Source organism: Giraffa tippelskirchi, chromosome 12, assembly GCF_054371585.1.
Source record: "Giraffa tippelskirchi isolate mGirTip1 chromosome 12, T2T-mGirTip1v1.2.pri, whole genome shotgun sequence".
NCBI classification, from domain to species: Eukaryota; Metazoa; Chordata; class Mammalia; order Artiodactyla; family Giraffidae; genus Giraffa; species Giraffa tippelskirchi.
Window position 1 is genome coordinate 25,626,487 of NC_137286.1, and position 23,759 is coordinate 25,650,245.

Below are 23,759 nucleotides of genomic sequence, written 5' to 3' on the forward strand. Positions count from 1 at the left end.
CTTATTTTTCAAAAGATGATAAAAATTTGCAAATGAAAACCAAAAAGTATCAGCTACACTTTACTTAAGGGGAGAAGAAGCTAACTTTGGGCATATCCAGATGACTCTCAGACCATGCATTTTCTCCGATAGAATTGAATCAGAGCATGGAAGAGCATTGAGTTTGGGCTGTTGCTTACCTAGCTTGAAAAGTATAGCGGCTTCAGGAGTTCTGAAACATCACATGCATTAGCTGTGGCTCTGCAGAGGGTACACCTCCAGTTCCCAACTTCCTGTTCTACAACTCTGGGACAAATTTGCAAGTACAAATTTTAGGTTTATGGTTATGCACCATAAATTGTGGCCAGCATTTGATCTTTGCCACTTATTACACTCTCTTTCGCTAGAATTTGAAATTCCTGTTATTAGGCAAATCCTTCAGTGGATACTCAACATATGAAGCCAGGAAATTATTTGTTCCCTGAATGAAAATGAACCTTTGCTTATTTTCTAATAAAGAATGAAGTTTTGGATTTTAAATAGTTGGGTATACTTTGTTTCTGGTGTTGTCTCCCTCTAAGTTTGTTCTCTGACATGTATTTTGGGTGGGGGCCTAGGATGCAGTGAGTCATAGCAGTTTACTCAAGGTATATTCTGGCTTTTAACCTCCCAAGAAGACCAGCATGACAGGAGAGCCATGATCCCAATAAAACTGGGAGGTGAACAGAACAGGTTGAGAATAGGTATGGGATGTATGAGAGCTTGTTTACTTTGGAGCTGGAGTGATAGGTGGGATTCCCCAGGGGCAGTGAGTGGAAGAGGGACAAAAGCTGTCAGATGTGAGTGAGATGGGGAGATGACTAGGCCAGCTTGAAAAGCCCACTGAGTAAGGATTAGTGATTACACAGGCTGTATTTTCAGTGGTGACCAGGGGTGGTTCAGTTCAGTTCAGTCATTCAGTTGTGTCTGATTCTTTGAGACCCCATGGACTGCAGCACACCAGGCTTCCCTGTCCATCATCAACTCCCAGAGCTTACTCAAACTCATGTCCATTGAGCTGGTAATGCCATCCAACCATCTCATCATCTGTCATCCCCTTCTCCTCCCGCCTTCAATCTTTCCCAGCAAAGTAATGTCTCTGCTTTTTAATATGCTGTCTAGGTTGGTCATAACTTTTCTTCCAAGGAGCAAGCATCGTTTAATTTCATGGCTGCAGTCACCATCTGCAGTGATTTTGGAGAACAAGAAAATAGAGGCTCTCACTGTTTCCATTGTTTCCCCATCTATTTGCCATGAAGGATGACACCACCTTTATGGCAGAAAGTGAAGAAGAACTAAAGAGCCTCTTGATGAAGGTGAAAGAGGAGAGTGAAAAAGTCGGCTTAAAGCTCAACGTTCAGAAAACTAAGATCATGGCATCTGGTCCCATCACTTCATGGAAAATAGATGGGGAAACAGTGGAAACAGTGTCAGACTTTATTTTTTTGGGCTCCAAAATCACTGCTGATGGTGATTGCAGCCATGAAATTAAAAGACGCTTACTCCTTGGAAGGAAGGTTATGGCCAACCTAGATAGCATATTTAAAAGCAGAGACATTACTTTGCCAACAAAAGTACGTCTAGTCAAGGCTATGGTTTTTCCAGTGGTCATGTATGGATGTGAGAGTTGGATGGTGAAGAAAGCTGAGCGCCAAAGAATTGATGCTTTTGAACTGTGGTGTTGGAGAAGACTCTTGAGAGTCCCTTGGACTGCAAGGAGATCCAATCAATCCATCCTAAAAGAGATCAATCCTGGGTGTTCATTGGAAGGTCTGATGTTGAAGCTGAAACTCCAATACTTTGGCCACCTCATGCGAAGGGTTGACTCATTGGAAAAGACCCTAATGCTGGGTAGGATTGGGGGCAGGAGGAGAAGGGGACGACAGAGGATGAGATGGTTGGATGGCATCACCGACTCGATGGACATGGGTTTGGGTGGACTCCGGGAGTTGGTGATGGACAGAGAGGCCTGGCGTGCTGCGATTCATGGGGTCGCAAAGAGTCGGACACGACTGAACGACTGAACTGAACTGAACTGAACTGATGGGGCCAGATGCCATGATCTTAGTTTTCTGAATGTTGAGTTTTAAGCCAACTTTTTCACTCTCCTCTTTCACTTTCATCAAGAGGCTCTTTAGTTCTTCTTTGCTTTCTGCCATAAGGGTGTCATCTGCATATTTGAGGTTATTGATATTTCTCCCGGCAATCTTGGTTCCAGCTTGTGCTTCAGTCACTCCAGCATTTTGCATGATGTACTCTTCATAGAAGTTAAATAAGCAGGGTGACAATATACAGCCTTAACGTACTCCTTTCCTAATATGGTACCCGTCTGTTGTTCCATGTCCAGTTCTAACTGTTGCTCTTGACCTGCATACATATTTCTCAGGTTTCTTCTCATCTCTTGAAGAATTTTCCACAGTTTGTTGTGATCCATACAGTCAAAGGCTTTGGCATAGTCAATAAAGCAGAAGTAGATGTTTTTTTGGAACTCTCTTGCTTTTTTGATGATCCAATGTATGTTGACAATGTGATCTCTGGTTCCTCTGCCTTTTCTAAATTCAACTTGAACATCTGGAAGTTCACGGTTCACATACTATTGAAGCCTGGCTTGGAGAATTTTGGGCATTACTTTGCTAGTGTGTGAGATGAGAGCAATTGTGCGGTAGTTTGAGCATTCTTTGGCATTGTCTTTCTTTGGGATTGGAATGAAAACTGACCTTTTACAGTCTTGTGACCACTGCTGAGTTTTCCAAATTTGCTGGCATATTGAGTGAAGCACTTTCACAGCATCATCTTTCAGGATTTGAAATAGCTCAATTGGAATTCCCTCACCTCCACTAGCTTTGTTCATAGTGATGCTTCCTAAGGCCCACTTGACTTCACATTCCAGGATGTCTGGCTCTAGGTGAGTGATCACACCATCATGATTATCTGGGTCATGAAGATCTTTTTTGTACAGTTCTTCTGTGTATTCTCACCACCTCTTCTTAATATCTTCTGCTTCTGTTAGGTCCATACCATTTCTGTCCTTTATTGTGCCCATCTTTGCATGAAATGTTTCCTTGGTATCTCTGATTTTCTTGAAGAGATCTGTAGTCTTTCCCATTCTATTGTTTTCCTTTATTCCTTTGCATTGACCACTGAGGAAGGCTTTCTTATCTCTCCTTGCTATTCTTTGCAACTCTGCATTCGAATGGGTGTATCTTTCCTTTTCTCCTTTGCCTTTTGCTTCTCTTCTTTTCTCAGCTATTTGTAAGGCCTCCTCAGACAGCCATTTTGCCTTTTTGCATTTCTTTTTCTTGGGGATGGTCTTGATCACTACCTCCTGTACAACGTCACGAAGCTCCATCCATAGCTCTTCAGGCACTCTGTCTATCAGATCTAATCCCTTGAATCTATTTGTCACTTCTACTGTATTATTGCAAGGGATTTGATTTAGGTCATACCTGAATGGTCTAGTGGTTTTCCATACGTTCTTCAATTTAATTCTGAATTTGGCAATAAGGAGTTCATGATCTGAGCCACAGTCAGCTCCTGGGCTTGTTTTTGCTGACCATGTAGAGCTTCTCCATCTTTGACTGCAAAGAATATAATCAATGTGATTTTGGTATTGACCATCTAGTGATGTCCACGTGTAAGGTCTTCTCTTGTGTTGTTGGAAGAGGATGTTTGCTATGACCAATGTGTTCTCTTGGCAAAACTCTATTAGCCTTTGACCTGCTTCATTTTGTATTGCAAGGCCAAATTTGCCTGTTACTCCAAGTATCTCCTTACTTCCTACTCTTGCATTCCAGTCCCCTAGAGTGAAAAGGACACCGTTTGGGGTGTTAGTTCTAGAAGGTCTTGTAGGTCTTCATAGAACTATTCAACTTCAGCTTCTTCAGCATTACTGGTTGGGGTATAGACTTGGATTACTGTGATACTGAATGGTTTGCCTTGGAAATGAACAGAGATCATTCTGTTGCTTTTGAGATTGCATCCAAGTACTGCATTTCGGACTCTTTTGTTGACTATGATGGCTATTCCATTTCATCTAAGGGATTCTTGCCCACAGTAGTAAATATAATGGTCATCTGAGTTAAATTCGCCCATTCCAGTCCATTTTAGTTCACTGATTCCTAAAATGTCAATGTTCACTCTTGCCATCTCCTGTTTGACCTCTTCCAATTTACCTTGTTTCATGGACCTAACTTCCCAGGTTAATGGACCTAACACTCTTTAACACTGGCCTATCACTATTAACTAAACTTTAGACTTGACTGAAAAGTGGCCAAGTGGCAGATGGCTTCAATCCCAGGCAACCAGCACTAGAAGTGCATACAGTCAAGTGCACTGGTATTACAAAGAAAATGCGGGATAGAGAATTATTTATACCGGGGTTCAGTTTCTCAATCACCCCTCATCAGCAAAGAGACTTTGAGCAAACGATAGACTATAAGTTTCAATGTAAAATGGTAACCCAATGTTACAAAATTTGTAATTTACTTTAAAGTACTTCAGTATAATATGTGTGATATATATGACAATTAATTTAAGCTTCATTATAGATAAAGTCAGCTAAAGTTATATCTGATAAATATGGTCCAGGAAGGGGGGGGCGGATAATGTGCCAAGCAGCATTATATCAAAAATGGGATAACCTCTCTCCTACCTTCATCAATAATCATTGCTTTGTCATTTAGAAAGCCGAAAATTAGAAAGAGATTTTCCCTGGAAAGATTAAATGTATTCAAGACATGTGAGCTGTTAAAATATGGTAGAAACCCTTCCAGGAAGAAAGAATAAGGATACTCAATTGTGCCCCTTAGTGATGTTGTCTGAGCTCAGTCCCTAATGTGTCCTTGTCTTCAATCACTGGTGTAGAAGAACATGATTGTGTGATGTTTACTAAAGGGTACAGAATTCTACCTGGAATAAAGCTTTTACTTAATATTGTACAGTTGGAGCACCTAAGAAGAAACAGAGCTGGAATATCATTAAATCTGTCAAGCAGACTATATGAAATATCTTGTGCCTACTTTGCTAATGAATGTTTGTCTAATAAGTACCTGTATGTGTGGTAAATTTTGTTTCAAGGCTTTCGTTCATTACAACTTGTTAACAAGATTGTGGAAGAGTAGTTAATTATTATCAATTCAAACTTCTCAGGTAGCTACTATGATTTCCAAAAATAACCTGAGAATTAGGTGTGATCCTCAAACGGGGTTAAGGAAATTCTCAATTTCCATTCTTTATATCCTACAGAGTTGTTGAGGATAACTCTGCTGTTGTAAAAAGCTACTGTAAACTCTAAAAATCCAGTACAAACATGTCTCAGAGCTGTTTCTGATTTGTAAAACTCAGTCTTCCCCAGGGTTTGCCAGCTTAGGGGGTACAAATGTAGTCACACTATTGGCAATGTCTTACATTTACCAGTTTCTTTCTCTTACCAGGCTCACCAGAGTCTAGTTTCCTGAAAAGAGGGCCCTGGGTAGAATTTCATGATGTTTCAGCGCTAAATGTGTATGCACACTCATTACAGCATGGGCACCTTCACCAGGAAGAGCTGTTATTTCCAGTAACCAGCAGGTCCCTCTCACTGATGTTCTCTGGGCAGGGGTCTGAAGGCTGGGGCTCACCCCATGGGAGATGTAAGGCAAACCTTTGGTAATGTGAGGAAAATATTAGTTTCTGCTTAATTTTTGTTTCATTCTTTTTTATTTTTACTTTTGTGTGCATTTTATGGAATATATATTACCACAAGTGAGGGAGTATACATTTTTTAACAGATAAGACTGTCAATCAAAAGAATTTGGAAACCTCTGGTTAGAGCACCTGTAGAGGGGCACATACCTTTCTCTCTCCTATTCAACACACTGTCTAAAGCTTCTAATAATAGGCTTCCCTGGTGGCTCAGAAGGTGAAGAATCTGCCTGCAATACCAGAAGTATTGATCCCTCGGTTGGGTAGATCCCTTGGTTTGATCCCTCGGTTTGATCCCTCAGTCGGTTGGGAAGATCCCTTGGAGAAAGTAATGGCAACCCACTCCAGTATGCTTGCCTGGGAAATCCCATGGACAGAAGAGCCTGGCAGGCTACAGTCCATGGGGTCACAGAGAGTCAGACATGACTGAGCGATGAACACTTTCATTTTCAAGGCTGCTGAAGCAGTGGTCTTGTGCTCAAATCAGGTACAGATTCTTTAACTGAATAGCTCTTATGTACAGTACACTTGCCCCTCCCCAAGTTTTACAGGTCTCAGCCATGAGTTCAGGGAATGACCAAGAGAGGATAACTTGTGTCTCACTTCCAACTGAGCTCAGAATCACTTCACCTTTTGGAAATTAGAGTTTATCATGGCTAACTTCACTTCTCTTGGAATGAGTTCTCTTCAGAAATCTCTTCTGTCCCTGGTACCAATACACTCTGTCCCTTGAAGGGAACAGACCACCCACTCATCACCAATACAGGGCAGACATTCAGTGGACATACCCAGACATGTCTGTAGCTCACTGATGGAGGCAACTCAAGCTGAGAGGCTCCAGCCTACACCACATCTGACAGTGTAAAGAATATTACCCCTCACTGCTAAATCACATAATCATTTCCAAGGCAAAGGACTACCTGTACTGGGAAAACCTCTCTAGGTAATCTTGTCCCCTGAGAGTAGATGCATAACCTCTGTGTCTCCATACTTATTCAATATCTGTGAGGGGAAAAAAAAGGTGAAAACAACTATTTACAGTATTTTAATACCTGAAGGTACAACAGATTGTTGAAATGAATCTGAATTAGAGAAATAAATGCACATGTTAAAGTGTGGAATTTTCCTTGATGAGACTATGAGAGTTTAATAGTAAATGTTATTATTCACTGGGCTTAAAACAATTTTCTATGGAAAATTTTCCCCCAAATTAGAAAGGAAGCATAAGGAAAATAAAATTTGATATACAGACCAAAGAATGTTCAAACTACCAAACAATCGCACTCATCTCACACGTTAGCAAAGTAATGCTCAAAATTCTCCAAGCCAGGCTTCAACAGTGCCTGAAACCATGAACATCCAGATGTTCAAGCTGGATTTAGAAAAGGCAGAGGAACCAGAGATCACATTGTCAACATCCATTAGATCATCAAAAAAGCAAGAGAGTTCCAGAAAAACATCTACTTCTGCTTTGACTACGCAAAAGCCTTTGACTGTGTGGATCACAACAAACTGTGGAAAATTCTTCAAGAGATGGGAATACCAGACCACCTGACCTGCCTCCTGAGAAATCTGTATGCAGGTCAAGAGCAACAGTTAGAACTGGACATGAAACAACAGACTGGTTCCAAATCAGGAAAGGAGTACATCAAGGCTGTATATTGTCACCCTGTTTATTTAACTTCCATGCAGAGTACATCATGTGCAATGCCAGGGTGGATGAAGCACAAGCTGGAATCAAGATTGCTGAGAGAAATATTAATAACCTCAGATATGCAGATGGCATCGCCCTTATGGCAGAAAGCAAAGAAGAACCAAAGAGCCTCTTGATGAAAGTGAAAGAAGAGAGTGAAAAAGTTGGCTTAAAACTCAACATTCAGAAAACTAAGATCATGGCATCTGGTCCCATCACTTCATGGTGAATAGATGGGGAAGCAATGGAAAGTAAAAGACTTTATTTTGGGGGGCTCCAAAATCACTGCAGATGGTGACTGCAGCCATGAAATTAAAAGATGTTTGCTCCTTGGAAGAAAAGCTATGACCAATCTAGAGAGCATATTAAAAAGTAGAGACATTACTTTGCCAAAAAAGGTCCATCTAGTCAAAGATATGGTTTTTACAGTAGTCGGGTATGGATGTGAGAGTTGGACTATAAAGAAAGTTGAATGCTGAAGAATTGATGCTTTTGAACTGTGGTGCTGGAGCAGACTCTTGAGAGTCCCTTGGACTGCAAGGAGAGCCAATCAGTCCATCCTAAAGGAAATCAGCCCTGAATATTCATTGGAAGGACTGATGCTGAAGGTGAAACTCCAATACTTTGGCCACCTGATGCGAAGAACTGACTCATTGGAAAAGACCCTGATGCTGGAAAAGATTGAAGGCAAGAAGAGAAGGGGACGACAGAGGATGAGATGGTTGGATGGCATTACCAACTCAATGGACATGAGATTGAGCAAGCTCTGGCAGTTGGTGATAGATAAGGAAGCCTGGTGTGCTGCAGTCCATGGGGTCGCAAAGAGTCAGACGTGACTGAGTGACTGAACTGATACAGACCATCCCCAGCTTATGATGATTCAACTACTATTTTTCAACTTTATAATGGTACAAAAGCATTTGCGTTCGGTAGAAACTATACTTTTAATTTTAATTTTGATCTTTTCCTGGGCTAGTGATATACAGTATCATACTCTCTCTTATACTGGGCAGCAGGAGTTTCATCATCCACACTGTCAAGAGGATAAACAACTGATAAAATTACAACCATTCTGTACTCAGACAACCGTTCCATTTTTCACTTTCAGTACAATATTCAATAAGTTACATGAGCTATTCAACACTTGATTATTAAATTGGTAATACATTATAAGATTTTTCCCAACTGTAGGCTAATGTAAGTGTTCTGAGCACATTTAAGGTAGACTAGGCCAAGCTACAATGTTCATTAGATTATATGTATTAATTACATCGGAGAAGGCAATGGCACCCCACTCCAGTACTCTTGCCTGGAAAATCCCATGGACGGAGAAGCCTGGTAGGCTATAGTCCATGGGGTCGCTAAGAGTCGGACACGACTGAGCGACTTCACTTTCACTTTTCCCTTTCATGCACTGGAGAAGGAAATGGCAACCCACTCCAGTATTCTTGCCTGGAGAATCCCAGGGACGGCAGAGCCTGATAGGCTGCCGTCTATGGGGTCGCACAGAGTCGGACACGACTGAAGCGACTTAGCAGCAGCATTAATTACATTTCTGATTCACAGTATTTTCAACTGATGTTGGATAACCCCATATTAAGTCAAGGAAGATATGTATAAATATTGGTCAGCACTGAAGAATTGATGCTTTCAAATTGTGGTGATGGAGAAGACTCTTGAGAGTCCCTTGGACAGCAAAGAGATCAAACCAGTCAATCCTAAAGGACATCAACACTGAATATTCATTGGAAGGACTGATGCTGAAGCTGAAGCTCCAATACTTTGACCACTTGAAGCAGAGTCGACTCACTGGAAAAGATACTGATGCTAGGAAAGATTGAGGGTAAGAGGAGAAGGGGATAACAGAGGATGAGATAGTTGGATGGCATCACCAACTCGATGAACATGAGTTTAAACAAACTGTGGGAGATGGTGAAGGACAGGGAAACCTGGCATGCTGTAGTCCATGGGGTCACAGAGTCACACACAATTTAATGACTGAACAACAAAAACAAAATGTGGTTATTCCTGCTCAATTTAGGGAAGAAGCTGAAGTTGGACAAGATGCTGACGCAAGACTCCTTTGACCCCTGAGATCCCACAGGTCTGGGGTTTGAATACAAATCCTACTAAAACAAGGTCAGGCCACCAGGCTGGCCACCAGTTAGTCAATCTTTTACACTATGAATACCCTCAGCCTCCACTGACCACTCCTGAGAATTTACAGTATCCCAGGTACTGTGCTATACATATATTGTGTCCAAACTACAGAATACTTGACAGGTGAGGCACTAAGAAGAAAAGCAGAGCCCAGAAAGGCAACTTTCCTTAGGCACAAAGCTATTAATTGTATGTGACTGTAATCTGAACTCAGAAGATCTGACACCAAGCACAGCTCACCAACAGACCACCACCTCCCCCATGGGAGCCAGTCATCTGAATCCTTTAAGGGGAAAAAAATGGTTGCTGATTTGCCCCCTTGTGAACATTACTGTGAACAATGCCAGTGTCATGGGCCACAGAGTTAAAACTGGCCCCTGTCCATTGGAATTAATTCAAAAGACAAATGAGAATAATACCTGCAAAGAAAGAAATACATTCCGGTGCTGAAGTCAGCCGTGTGTAATCCTCTTGAGTTCGGGTGTAGTAAATTTATATATCAACTTTTGGAACTCTCTGATCAGATAAATTTTTACTTCAAAGTAAAAAAAAAAATAAATAACACACTCTTTCATCTAGGATAACACATCTCTTGTTTGTTGGAGTCCCTGTCAGTGCTCACACTGTGTATTTTCTCCCTGTCTTCACCACAGCACACCAATCACACTGAACACCTGACGTTGTCCTAGACACAGACTTTAACAGAGTTGGAAAAAGTTCAGAGCACAGCTAGAAAGATTATGGGGATGGGAGAGCCTTGAAAGTCTAATAATATCAGGTCTATAGTTTAGGTAAGAGGACACCAGGAGGTAGGGAAGCATGACCTAAATCTACTAGACAATAAAAAATTATTTGGGGTGATGTGACCCTAAGCTCATTTTCACCATCCTAGAGAGTTAGAAACCCTACAAGTCTTGGTGACTCAGCAGGACCTGGATGAGGGAAGAGGGGAAACAGAAGACTAATGATGATGCTTAGTCTCTGCCCTGAGGGATGGAACGGAAGACAAGGCTTTATTCCAGACAAGCAATTCAAAAAGAGTAAGTTTGGAATGGAGAAAAGGCTGAGATAATTTTAGATGTGCAGAGTAAAGGTATTCAGGGAAGATTCTCGAGAATACAGACAGAAGGTAGGAAAAATATTAAGTCTGTATCTCAGGATAAATAATCAGAGGGTAAAAATCTAAATTCATGAGTCATCAGCACAGGGTTACAAGAGGAGCCATCAACAAGCACAGGATCATTCTGAGAAACAGAGGAGAGTTAAAGATTTGTCCCTTCTGGTCTAGGAAAGAGAACACAGTCTCACAGGAGTTATTTTAGGCTGCATAAAACATTAAACTCATTTACCTAGTGGGTATTAAAACATATGGAATACTTGTTGTGAACCTTTAACATCTATGACTTTTTTGGTGCAAGCAATTTTACAAATAAAATTTTTAATCTATTTGTTATAAATAAATACAATTTAAAAGTCAATAGTTTTCATGAGAAGTTTGTTACTGTTGCTTTCAAAAAACAAAATATAAAAGGGAAAATAGTTGAAGTAAATTTCCAGATGCCAGATGAAAAATAGAATTATTGCTCCAGGAATAGGTATATGAAGATGACATGAAAGACAATTCTCCTATTCTCCCCCAAAATGTCCCTTGGAGATCTTATTAAAAATCTACACAGCCCTGGAAGATAGGACTCTTCTTCCCAGGAATCTGCTCCTTGCAACCATTTCTCATTTAACCTATTAAGGGCCCTTTGTTCTTCTGGCTAAACATTTAGATATTTATGAATGAGGGAGTGTAAGAATAGTTACTTGAAACAACATCAATGACCGTTACAGAGTTTGAAGCATGAATCAGGCACCATTCTAGGAGTCATAAGGATTGTGCTCAGCAAGTCCTTCAGGCAGGCAACAGCATTTTCATTTTACAAATGAAAACAAAGCTCAGCAAAGTTTAGCAACTTGCCCAAGGCACATTGCTGGGAGCAGAAAAGCGGAATTCGATCCCAGATCAGTCTTTCGTTAAAGCCCCCGTGTGCTCTTTGCACTATTTCTTTAACTCATTTAAGGACTGACTTTCATCACTGCATTATAAAAATAGTAAAGACATTATTATGATAATTAATAAATTATTAGGTTGAAGCACATGAAACTGATGATATTTGGCCATTTTGGATCTACAAAACTGGGAATTCCATACAGTATGACTTTCTAAAAGCACTTACAGGTATGTTTGGGGGTGTCTAGAGCAGCAGTATGAGTTTCTAAAGAAATTCCACACCCAACAGAAAGGGTAGAGGAGAACCCAACGTTTCACTCAGCTCATTAATAGAAAATACATGTTATGGCTAAAAAGAGAAACAATATATAGAAAATACTTGATTGCAAGATAGGGGAACTGTTTAAAAGTTTGTTGCGGGGGGTGGTAAGAGGAGAGAGAATTGGAGGAAGGTACAAATGTCCAGTTATAAAACAAATTAAGTGCTAGGAATGTCACGGGTAACATGACATCTATAACTAACACTGCTATATGGTATTTAGAAAAGTTAAGAGAGTAAATCCTAAGAGTTCTCATCACAAGGAGAAATTTTTTTCCTGTATTCTTTTCTTCTTTCTTTTTATTGTGTCTATATGAGAAGATGGATGTTAGCTGAATCTAGTGTGGTAATTATTTCACAGTATATACAAATCAAACCATCGGTTCTATGCCTTAAGCTGATACAGAGATGTACATCAATTATTTCTCAATAAAAACTGGAAAAAAAGGTTAAGTTTGTTGTGAAAGACAGTAATGTGTTAATTTAAGTGAAACCTTATGTATTGACTACAGGTTAACCACCAAGAGGACTGTGAAACACAAGCTAATGAATCACACAAGTGTCAAATTTAAATGGTGTATAAACTAAAACACGTCTTCATCTATACCAGGGCATTAAGCAAATTTAAAATGGTTTATGGAACATCATTTTGGAAAAATCACAAGGCTGAACAATTGAAAGATAAGGAGAACCCTGTAAGTGAGCCATAAAATATTACAGCTTAAAGGAAACACAAATCATTTACTTTAACCCTTTTGTTTTACTGTGGAGGAAACTACAGTTCAGGGAGATTATATTAGCAGAAGTTAAAATTCAGGTTCCTGACTTCCAGTCCAGAGCTCTTTAAAATAGATCAGAATAACATGCCAGTTGAACATAATAATGTCCTTGTGCACTGTAACTGGCTATGGCATATATTGCAGATGTAAGGAAATATTCATAGGGCATAATTTTTATCCTGGAGCATGAGGAGGTTGCAAAAAGTAAATACATTAAATATGTTTCATAACCATAAAATAAAAACTCTATGAACTATAAACTTAACAGTATTACATTTTCTTATTCAGCCCATCAATATTATGGTATAACAAGAACACTGCCTTCTCCCAAGATGTTTTTCTAATTGTTTTTGGATATTGTTTTGACCTTTAAAAGAGGAAGGCATTCCAAAAATAGAATGCTGTCAAAATGGTTTGAATTTCAAGAAAAAAATCTCACACCTGTTGGTTAAGAAACAAATACTCAGTTCAAAAGTATGACATTTAGAATATGTCTTTGGTACAAAATTCAGCTATAGACATCTACTATTAAAATATAGTTTGCCTTTAATTTAAAATATATAGCAGAAATTGGCTATCTTAATTATTTCCTTCATTATGAGGTGGTATGATCTTCGGACCAAGCAAATATATTGTTATGTGCCTGTGCTTTGCTTTATTTCTCATTAGAGCATTTTTATAGCAATAGGAAAGGGCTGATTCCATGGCTTATCATTCTCCCTATCAGGTGCTTTCCTTGAAGATTCTTTTGAAACTCACTAACGTATCAATCAATCCACTGAGGATTTGTGATTTAAAGGAGAATAAAGAACTGTTCCTGAAGGAGACTCAAATTTGCTAAAGAGAAAGAAGACAACCACCAGTAGGAGAATCAATGTATCTTTCAAATGACCTAGGAAATTCTAGCTCTCTTTAGAAACCCCATAGAGAGGAGAAGCCCATCAGAGATGTCTGGGCAATATCCCTGCTTTCAGTGGAAGGATTTAGAAACTGAATGGTATATGATGACCTAACCACCAGCCACGAGGGCTTCTCAACATGGTATCTGGAAAAGCAAGAGTCACTCAAGGGTGTTCAGAACCTTGAAAAGCATCACTGCAATAGAGAATTCATTTTCTACATACTGAATACAATCAAGTTGCCTCTCTCAAAGGGTATGTGGATTCATTCATTCATGCAACAAGAATGTACTGAACCCCACCACATGCAAGGCACTATCCTAGGAGCTAAGGAAACATCAGCGAATGAAATAGACAAAAATCTCTGCCCTTGTGCAACTAGCTTTGTACCAAGGGGAGACAAACAATATAGTAAAATGTGTAGTTTTCAAATGGTGATAAGTCCCATGGAGAAAAATTAAGCAGGAAAAAGAAATTACTTGAGATAATACATGTGCCTAGCGCAGTATAAGAATTTAAAATATATTAAAGGGTTTTTCTTTCCATTAATAAAAGCTCTGGAAATTATTTCAATGATTTCAGAATTGAAGTTGAGAAATTAAATTTCTTCTTGGAGGAGCAATAATCTTATCCCACTGCTTCTGAATAGTGAAATAATAGTAACTTTTATTTACCAAATGCCTGCTCTGTGCTAGTAACTTTACATAAAAACACTAATAATTCTGTAAAATGGATGTGTGTGTGTTCAGTCATGTCCGACTCTGCGACCCTATGGACTGTAGTCAGCCAGGCTCTGTCCATGGGTAAGAATACTTGAGTGGGTACTCTCCTCATTTTATATATGGGGAAAATGACACTTCAAGAAACTCAAAATCACAGATCTTGTCACCTTATGTTAGAACTAAGATTCGAAGGTAAATATGCCTGGCTCCAAAACCCACCATGCCAGGCTCTATTCTTGTCTCCTGTTTAGGTTTAGGAGTGTCAGGAGATGGAGTGAGTCAAGAAGGGAAACATGGCTATTGCTCCCATATGACCACCCACCCCTGCCCACCTTCCCAACCACTAATCTTCTGAACAGAGAATATCAGTCTACATTCATGTGAATAAGCTGTTAGATTTTAGGATTTCAAAATCTGGAATGGAAATCTCTCATTTGGTATAAGCTAGGCAAAAATTCACGTTAAGTTTGGTAATGTAGCCTTTCCACCACCATTTGAAGGTGTAGGGTATCTTTGAAAAGGAGAATTTTTTTTTATTCCCCAAACTGGCTGACAGAACTCATTTTACAACTTTATGTTGGGTATCTAGGCACATGCAGTATATACAAAAGGATGATGTTAAGATTTAGCACCTAAGAATCAGAAAAAAAAATCATGCTAGAGACCATGATTTTTGTTATTTTCTTAAAGAATAATTTTTAAAATTAAAACAAAATATATTCACCTTCACAACAAATAAACTTAATAATACTAATCAGAGCAAAGACCAAAAAGAAAACACTCTAAGTAAAAATAACATGGTGAAACATGTCTCTTCTTAAGCTGGTTATGCTACCTTTTCCATGCCTCTGCCTCTTAGCACATACATTTTCAGTTATGTCAAAATTCAAATGTTTAAAAATCACGTTATCAATTATTTAATACTAAATTAGTGAAAATCATAATATCTTAATTCACTAATCTGATTCTTATAGTTCTCTGAGCAGACTTAAATTGAAGAAAGTAGGGAAAACCACTGAACCATTCAGGTATGACCTAAATCAAATCCCTTACGATTACACAGTGGAAGTGAGAAATAGATTCAAGGGATTAGATCTGATAGACAGAGGGAACATTTCATATAAAGATGAGTACAATAAAGGACAGAAATGGTATAGACCGAACCGAAGTAGAAGATATTAAGAGGTGGTGAGAATACACAGAAGAAATATACAAAAAAGATCTTCACGACCCAGATAATCATGATGGTATGATAACTCACCTAGAGCCAGACATCCTGGAATGTGAAGTCAAGTGGGCCTTAGGAAGCATCACTATGAACAAAGCTAGTGGAGGTGATGGAATTCCAGTTGAGCTATTTCAAATCCTGAAAGATGATGCTGTGAAAGTGCTGCATTCAATATGCCAGCAAATTTGGAAAACTCAGCAGGGGCCACAGGACTAGAAAAGGTCAGTTTTCATTCCAATCCCAAAGAAAGGCAATGACAAAGAATGTTCACACTATCACACAATTGCACTCATCTCACATGCAAGCAAAGTAATGCTCAAAATTCTCCAAGCCAGGCTTCAACAGTACATGAACCATGAACTTCCAGATGTTCAAGCTGGATTTAGAAAAGGCAGAGGAACCAGCGGTCAAATTCTCAACATCCACTGGATCATCAAAAAAGCAACAGAAATCCAGTAAGACACCTACTTCTGCTTTATTGACTACGCCAAAGCCTTTGACTGTGTGGATCACAACAAACTGTGGAAAATTCTTCAAGAGATGGGAATACCAGACCACCTGACCTGCCTCCTGAGAAATCTGTATGCAAGTCAAGAAGCAACAGTTAGAACTGGACAGGCAACAACAGACTGGTTCCAAATCAGGAAAGGAGTACATCAAGGCTGTATACTGTCACCATGCTTATTTAACTTATATGCAGAGTACATCATGATAAACGTTGGGCTGGATGAAGCACAAGCTAGAATCAAGATTGCCGGGAGAAATATCAATAACCTCAGATATGCAGATGACACCACTCTAATGTCAGAAAGCGAAGAAGAACTAAAGAGCCTCTTGATGAAAGTGAAAGAGGAGAGTGAAAAAGTTGGCTTAAAACTCAACATTCAGAGAACTAAGATCATGGCATCTGGTCCCATTACTTCATGGCAAATAGATGGGGAAACAGTGAAAACAGTGACAGACTTTATTTTGGGGGGCTCAAAAACACTACAGATGGTGACTGCAGCCATGAAATTAAAAGACACTTGCTCCTTGGAAGAAAAGCTATGACCAACCTAGACAGCATATTAAAAAGCAGAGACATTACTTTGCCAATCTAGTCAAAGCTATGGTTTTTCCAGTAGTCAGGTATGGATGTAAGAGTTGGACTATAAAGAAATCTGAGCACTGAAGAATTGACGCTTTTGAACTGTGGTGTTGGAGAAAACTCTTGAGAGTCTCTTGGACTGCAAGGAGATCCAACCAGTCAATCTTAAAGGAGATCAGCCCTGGGTGTTTGTTGGAAGGACTGATGTTGAAGCTGAAATTCCAATACTTTGGCCACCTGATGTGAAGAACTGACTCATTGGAAAAGACCCTGATGCTGGGAAAGATTGAAGGCGGGAGGAGAAGGGGATGACAGAGGATGAGATGGTTGGATGGCATCAGCAACTCAATGGACATGAGTCTGAGTAAACTCCAGGAGTTGGTGATGGACAGGGAAGCCTGGCGTGCTGCAGTCCATGGGGTTGCAAAGAGTTGGACACAACTGAATGACTAAACTGAACTGAACTAAGCAGTCATGTCTATTTTGTAGTTGTTTTTATTTTTGACCTTTATTTTCAGGTCTGTCCTTTCTCTTTAAGCAGCTGCTCTTCTGAGACACATATCCTCAGTGTTCTAGAAGCTGCGTGCCACTCCTACTCAAGACTGGATCCTTTGCCATGATGGCTACCCTCTCACCATCCCCTCTCCCCATTTTTATTAGTTAGCTATGAGTCTCAAAGAGTCTGACACAACTTAGTGACTGAACAACAAAAAAATTGAAAATGCACAATTTTTTAACTATGTTCATACACCTGTTTTCACTTTGCATATAGACCTCTACTACCTAAGGCCCTGCTCTTTTGGTAATTTCTACTCAATGGCCCACATAGACTGCCTGCAAGAGTGACTAATATGCATTCCAGACACATTCTCTTTTAAATCACACAAGGCAAAAAACAAGTTAAATAGAGTGGAATATCACAATTAACTATTTAAAGCTAAATGTAAGCAGATTGCTTCACAAGGGGAGCTGAAATGTCATTTGGTTTTAGATGGGCTATTTTTATGCTAATATAATGGGAATAAACAGTAGCAGGGAAGATGGGAGCCTAGGGGGCTGCTGGTGGGGAGGATGATGGTGGGTTGATAGCTATCCCACAGGAACAGTGATAGGAGACTGGTGGGGTATAAGCAAAGGATGAGCACTAAGAACTGAAAAAGCTGAGAGCATGTGGGAAACAGATTTTGAGTGGGCCAGAAAAAGTAATGAGTTGTTTAAGAAGACACATTTATATGGCTACCTGAAACTATTACACCATTGTTAATCGGCTACATGCCAAAGTAAAATAAATAAAGTCTGAGTATGATTTTTTTAAAGAAGAGAACACATTTAAATCAAGGAATTGCATGAAAAGAACGGAAGATGAGATGGCAGCCCCAGCTACACCTGAAGCCCCATCTCAGAGTATCTCTAGAGCTAGGGAAGAACGAATCAGAATATCTACAAGCAGAGCCCAGACAGCATGGTGTTAAACCTGTGACAAGCTCTCCAAGTAATACACATGCGCTTGCCTTTGGCTGTCCTAATTTGGAAAGTGTTTCTTCAGCACATGATCTTGCATATGGTAGACATTTGACTTACTTGCTGATTGTTGACTGCTGATGAAATTATCTGAAACAGCTGGCTCTACAACTTGTACAGTGGTGGACATGGTGGGCATTAGGATAGTTACATAGGATACAGAGTAAGGCTGTGAGTCCTTGGAACTTGATCTTTAGAGAAGACTCCATCTCTAAGACATGACAAAAGCCCCTTATGGATTTGTCAGATCCTTGTTTACTGTCACACAGTCTTAAAAAAAAAAAAATAATAACTTTTTCCAGTGTATCAAGTACCATCATTCATGTTAGTTCTCTAATGTTTCTCTGTTCATCTGCAAATTAGTACAGCATCTTCTCACTGTGACACGACAGGACAGAATGTGTCACCTACTCTAAGGTCCAAGAGTTTGTCAACATCTCACTATTGTAAATAGTAATGGCAGATCTGGACTTATGAACATTAGCATGGCTGGAACTATCTTGCTGAAAAAGAATTCATTATAAATATTGACTGTAATTCCCTTTTTAATTAGAAAAAGTGAACTCTTCCTACAGTAATAATAGTCTCAAATTATAGGCCCCCAGCCTTCTAGAAAGAGAGAATAGAAAAATAAAGTAGTGCTAAACAAATACCCAACCAGCATAAAAATGTTGTGTGATTTAAATGAGAGTTAAACAAAGCAGGTGATAAAAAGTAATCACGTAGTAACAAAAGGTGGGAGAATTAATTCAAACAATGAGCCAATAGGATGGTTAATCAGCTTGCTTGGCAAAGAACATTTGATTTCTCCCCTGAAACCAGCAGTGGTGACAAATAAGCCCAACCTATCAAAGATCTTCAGGTATAATGTAATATGTCCCTTATTGCCTATAAAAGAAATGCCACTGAATTACGGGTGTATGGTGCTGAATTATCATGGATGCTTCTAAATTACCATGCATGGTGTCTTTGCTCTGGGTTGTCTGACAATGGTTCTTCTGTTTTTTAAAGCTCTACAACTGCTATTTGAATTATTCCAGAATAGAAGTTTCAAACGATAAGGGCTCAGGCAGCAGCAGTGGGGGTAAATGGACAGGAGCAGGGGGAGACCATGATGAATTGGAGAATATTGCTCCATCTAAGGCGGTCAACTCTTGACAAGTGAGTCACATCATCTAATTCTTAGACAAAACTCAGAATTGTGTGTCAGTTCTTTATATCAAAGGGACCATACAGATGGCTAGGTAATTTGCAAGGTCCAGTGTAAAATAAAAATACAGAACCCCTTGCCCTCAAAATTGTTGAGAATTTCAAGCTGGCAACAGCAGAGCATTAAACCAAGTGTGGACCCCTCTCAGCACAGGGCCCTGTGTTGCAGCACAGGTTGCCTGCCTATGAAGCCTATCCTGCAGCTATATAAAACAAACTCAGGAATCACCTAGTGTGAGACCTATTCTAAAGCTTCTACATTCTCACCTTATTTCCCCTTGGAACTCAAAGTAACAGGGTTGGAAAACTTTGGAGTATGCCCTATAGTGAAAGAACTGAGACAAACATGGCTGGTGGCTGACAAGAGAAACAAAGTATCCCTTGTTCTCACCAAGTCTTAAAACCAACTGGGGGATTCAGCTGTTGATAGGTTTGTGCTTACGGAGAAGAAGTCTTGGGCATTACTAATCCAAAATACATAAAAGTTTGTTGCCATAGCCAAAGTCCTATAAAAAGTGATACTCCCTGGAAAAGCCTTCCCACTCATGGCTCATCTATAGCGGTGGGTATATCTGACCGCCATCAAAGAGGAACAGTCAATCCTCAAGTGATAGTCACAAGTTAAATATCCTTCACACATGCATGAACATGAAAAACTCCATGAAAATTTATAAAAATACAATCAAAGTTTTGCATACATTAGTTAATACGATTGTTTAGACAAATGCTTCCCATTTAGAGTGATGTTTGTAAGGCACACTAGCTGAATGAACAGGTTGCTTGTGGCTGGAGGCGACCGACACACACCTCCACCGCATGCTGGCTGGAACGTGCCACTTAGAGGGCTCACTGGAGAGCTTTTAAAGATGAGAACTATCTTTCATTAAAATGAAAAAAACCTCCCTAAACTGATCTGTCATACACATTTCATATTTCCACACATCAGGTTTACATCAATTGAGATAGACATGTAAAACAATTACAATCATACTTTTCATAACAGCTTAATACCAACAAAATGTTTATTGCCATATTGGCTATGGTCACACCCAGCAAGATTCTAATCCAAACTCAAGAAGAAAAAAATCAAAGCTATTCTTCAGTGCAGTGATTTTACCTCCACGTGTAGGCCATATATGTATGTATGCACAGATAACTGGTGTATCTCTGAAACATATGTAAACAGAAATAGTATTACAGTATCAAAAGAATAAATTATTCCACTATAAATTTACCTGTTTTATTTGGTCTCTCCATCCCCATCCCTGATAGAATGTAGTGGGGAAGAAATCTGCATCTATCTTGCCCCACTGCTATGTTCTCCAACATCACCTGGCACATAGTAGATACTCAATAAAAAAGTTGTTAAATTGAATTGAATACATAGGATCAAAACAAGTTATCATTCCCTGATTCCAGGATTTTTTAAATAGAGACACGTGGCAGAATTACCAATTTCCCAAAATTCCACTGGCTTTTCTATTCCCTAAATAGAACCTAACTCTTGTAGTCACTGTACCCAGCAATTCTGTCGCTTTCTGTCAGCCTCTAATTCCTGTACCTCACACAGACATGAGCTTGGGCCTTCTTGAGACAGGATGGGAGAAACATTAACCTCTTCCCAGAACCTAGAAACGGCTAATGAGCTCTGAAGAATAATATTGCTAAGCATTCACCAGACCAGAATCAATATCAATGTGCTGTCAGTGTGTGCATTAGCCCCACAGTCAAACAAAGAACAGCCCTTACAGCCCAATAATGACACTGGGTGTGGATTACTGGGGATGGGCGAGATGATGCAGAGATGACTGTATCAGCTCTCCTCAAACACAAGGCTTCCAGGATGTTGCACAAGACTGTCATTCTTGTACTCTGTCAGAAATAGGAAGCATTTAGATTCAGTCACTGATAATATTCAGCAAAATAACTCTCTTTTAACTTCTTAACCCAAGAGATGGATTCAAAGTACACCTTCCTGGCTGTAAGAGAAGTTTACGCCTCTGTTCCTTGTCTGGTGTTGGCAGGGAATTCAAATGCCTTAAAGTTAGCAGAGCGCTACATAATGCAGCTGATAAGACAGGTACAACAAACTTGAATCATGACTGACTCAGATAAGACCTGCTTTCAGTACAGCTCCATCATGCCCACACTCATTCATGTAGCATTTCCCATACACAGATCCTGCTAGAAAGGTATGTCGAGCAAGGGTACTGGCAAAAGGTCTGAGTATCCGTTGTGCATTGCTTTAATCTCTTCAGGATAAGAGTAGGATCTGACCAAGATTCATGCTCATCCCTGTAGTAAAACTGATCTTAGTGTTGTAAATGAGATTTCATTCTGTGTGTGAAATCTGATTTTCCAATCAGAATGAGAAGGATGGGGTGAGTATGATAGAGTAAAGGTGACTGCTCTTATGGCATACACAGTTAAGATGTCGTAAAACTAAGATGACTGTGGGTAAGCAGGTGGGTATCACAGTCAGAGCACACTGATTTGGAATCCTGGTACAGTCCCTTATTAACTATATGACCTTAGCCAAATTTAGTAACCTGGCGAAGACTTGGTTTCTGCAAAATGTAAATAATAATATCTAATCCTATAAAATGAGATTGTTACTCTCTATTTCATAATGTCATTATACAGGCTGAATAAGTTATATTCAATGTTTAGTTCAGTGCCACACAATAAAAACTGAATAAATAAGAGCTTGGTTGTTATTATGATTTTTATTTCTACCACCCCACCATGGCCTAATTATCCAAAGAATTAACTTATTTGTAACTTTGTAATTCAATGAAGAAAGCTATAACCAAAAGCATAGAGGAGGTTAGTTTCTCATGAGGCTTCCAATGGTCTAAGCTTGGCCACACAATAAATATGATCATAATGATCTTTCTCTTATCACTGTGAGAGAAAATTCTCTACATTCTAGAAAGTTTCAATGAAACGCCACAAAATGCAGCCATAGAGCAATGTCTCCCTTCCCTGGTACACACACACACCCCAACTACCCCTTGGGGATATATTAAAACTAAGACAACTGAAATAGCCTTAGCCAATAATTAAGACACACAGCTAATCAGAGAGCAGCACAGGCTCTGCAAAGAAACCGAGCACTCAGGATAACAGTTCCCGTTATTAGGGCTTTGTTCTCCTGGAGCAAAAAGAGCACAAAAGCATGAAGTTGGGGAGCTGCAACTGTATTTTGAATATGTGCCGAGGTGAGGAGAGATCACAGGCACCTCTAAACTAGAAGGATATTCCACCAGATAACTGCGTCAGCCCACACCCACCAGCACACTCCCCACCCTCGAAGCATGACTCCACTGTTTCTAACACTGCCCTTAAGGAATCTGGCTTCTGCGACTTCCAGTAATTGCACAAATCACCCATGATGAAGCAGCTAAGAGCACTGTTAGACAAAAGAAACAAACCTTAAGCAAATAGGAAACTCATTAAAATGCTGTCTTTGGTTACTTTTATTCCTAGCAATTTATGTTACCAAACAAGTCTTTCTTCATTGCTTTTCCTTGGAAGTAACACTTCAAATGAATTTCAATGGCCACTGAGTGATTTTCTCCAGACCCATAATCCAGCCACAAGATGTACTTCCCCTCCCCCACCACCATCCAGCACTCCTCCTTGTCACCCTAGAGCCTCTGACTTAGCTGTGTTCACACCCAGAAGTCCCAGCAGAGCTTTCTGCTCACATTATACAACACAAAAAAGCAGGCAATGAACAACCCATGCTCCTAAATGCTTGCGATAAAGCCAGACTGAGCTGACCTCTCCCATCCCATAGAGCTGCATGTCAGGCACATAAACTTAAAAGAACCAAGAGCAGCCGGTGTGTGATATATATAAACAAACTAATTAAAACCCAAGGTCTTTCATTCTAGCTAGTGCCTAATAATGGGACCAATATGCTCGACTCTGTGCAAAAAAAAGAAAAAAATCACTCCAAGCTGGCAAGAGGTATTCCTTTTCCTGCTCCCTATGAAACATCTCTTTCAGGCTCAATAAACAGCCTAAAAGAAGAGGAACTCAAGGGTTGCCATTCATTCCTGTAAGACTTTTCGAATAAGAACTATCAGCTTGGCAGCACTGAGCCAAAAGACCACTCCCTGATTCCAAGTGGACATATTGATCAACTGAACTGACATGTGCCTCCTCCTTTCTCTCCCTCAGTAACAATCAGCTGCACCAGGGAAATCCATTTCCCAAAACAAAAGGCAACTCACTGCTCCTTATCTGACAATGCCAAGTCATGTATTTTTTAAAAAATAATAATAATGGTGATGATGAGGCCTACAGACAGAGATAGGAGTTTAAATAAGCACCATACATGTTTATCGTAGAGTTTCAGAATTGAGTTGAGGTTATGACCAAGCCCAGAAACCTGTATTCACCATAGTCGCTAAGGATTCGGCTATTTATTCATCTTAT

The 23,759-nt window shown here is 39.7% G+C and overlaps 1 protein-coding gene across 1 annotated transcript in view; it reads right to left on the reverse strand.

The window, feature by feature from the left end:
- The window catches only part of AKAP6 (A-kinase anchoring protein 6), a 571,209-nt gene that overhangs the window by 445,116 nt on the left and 102,334 nt on the right, over positions 1-23,759 (reverse strand). The window lies entirely within an intron of this gene.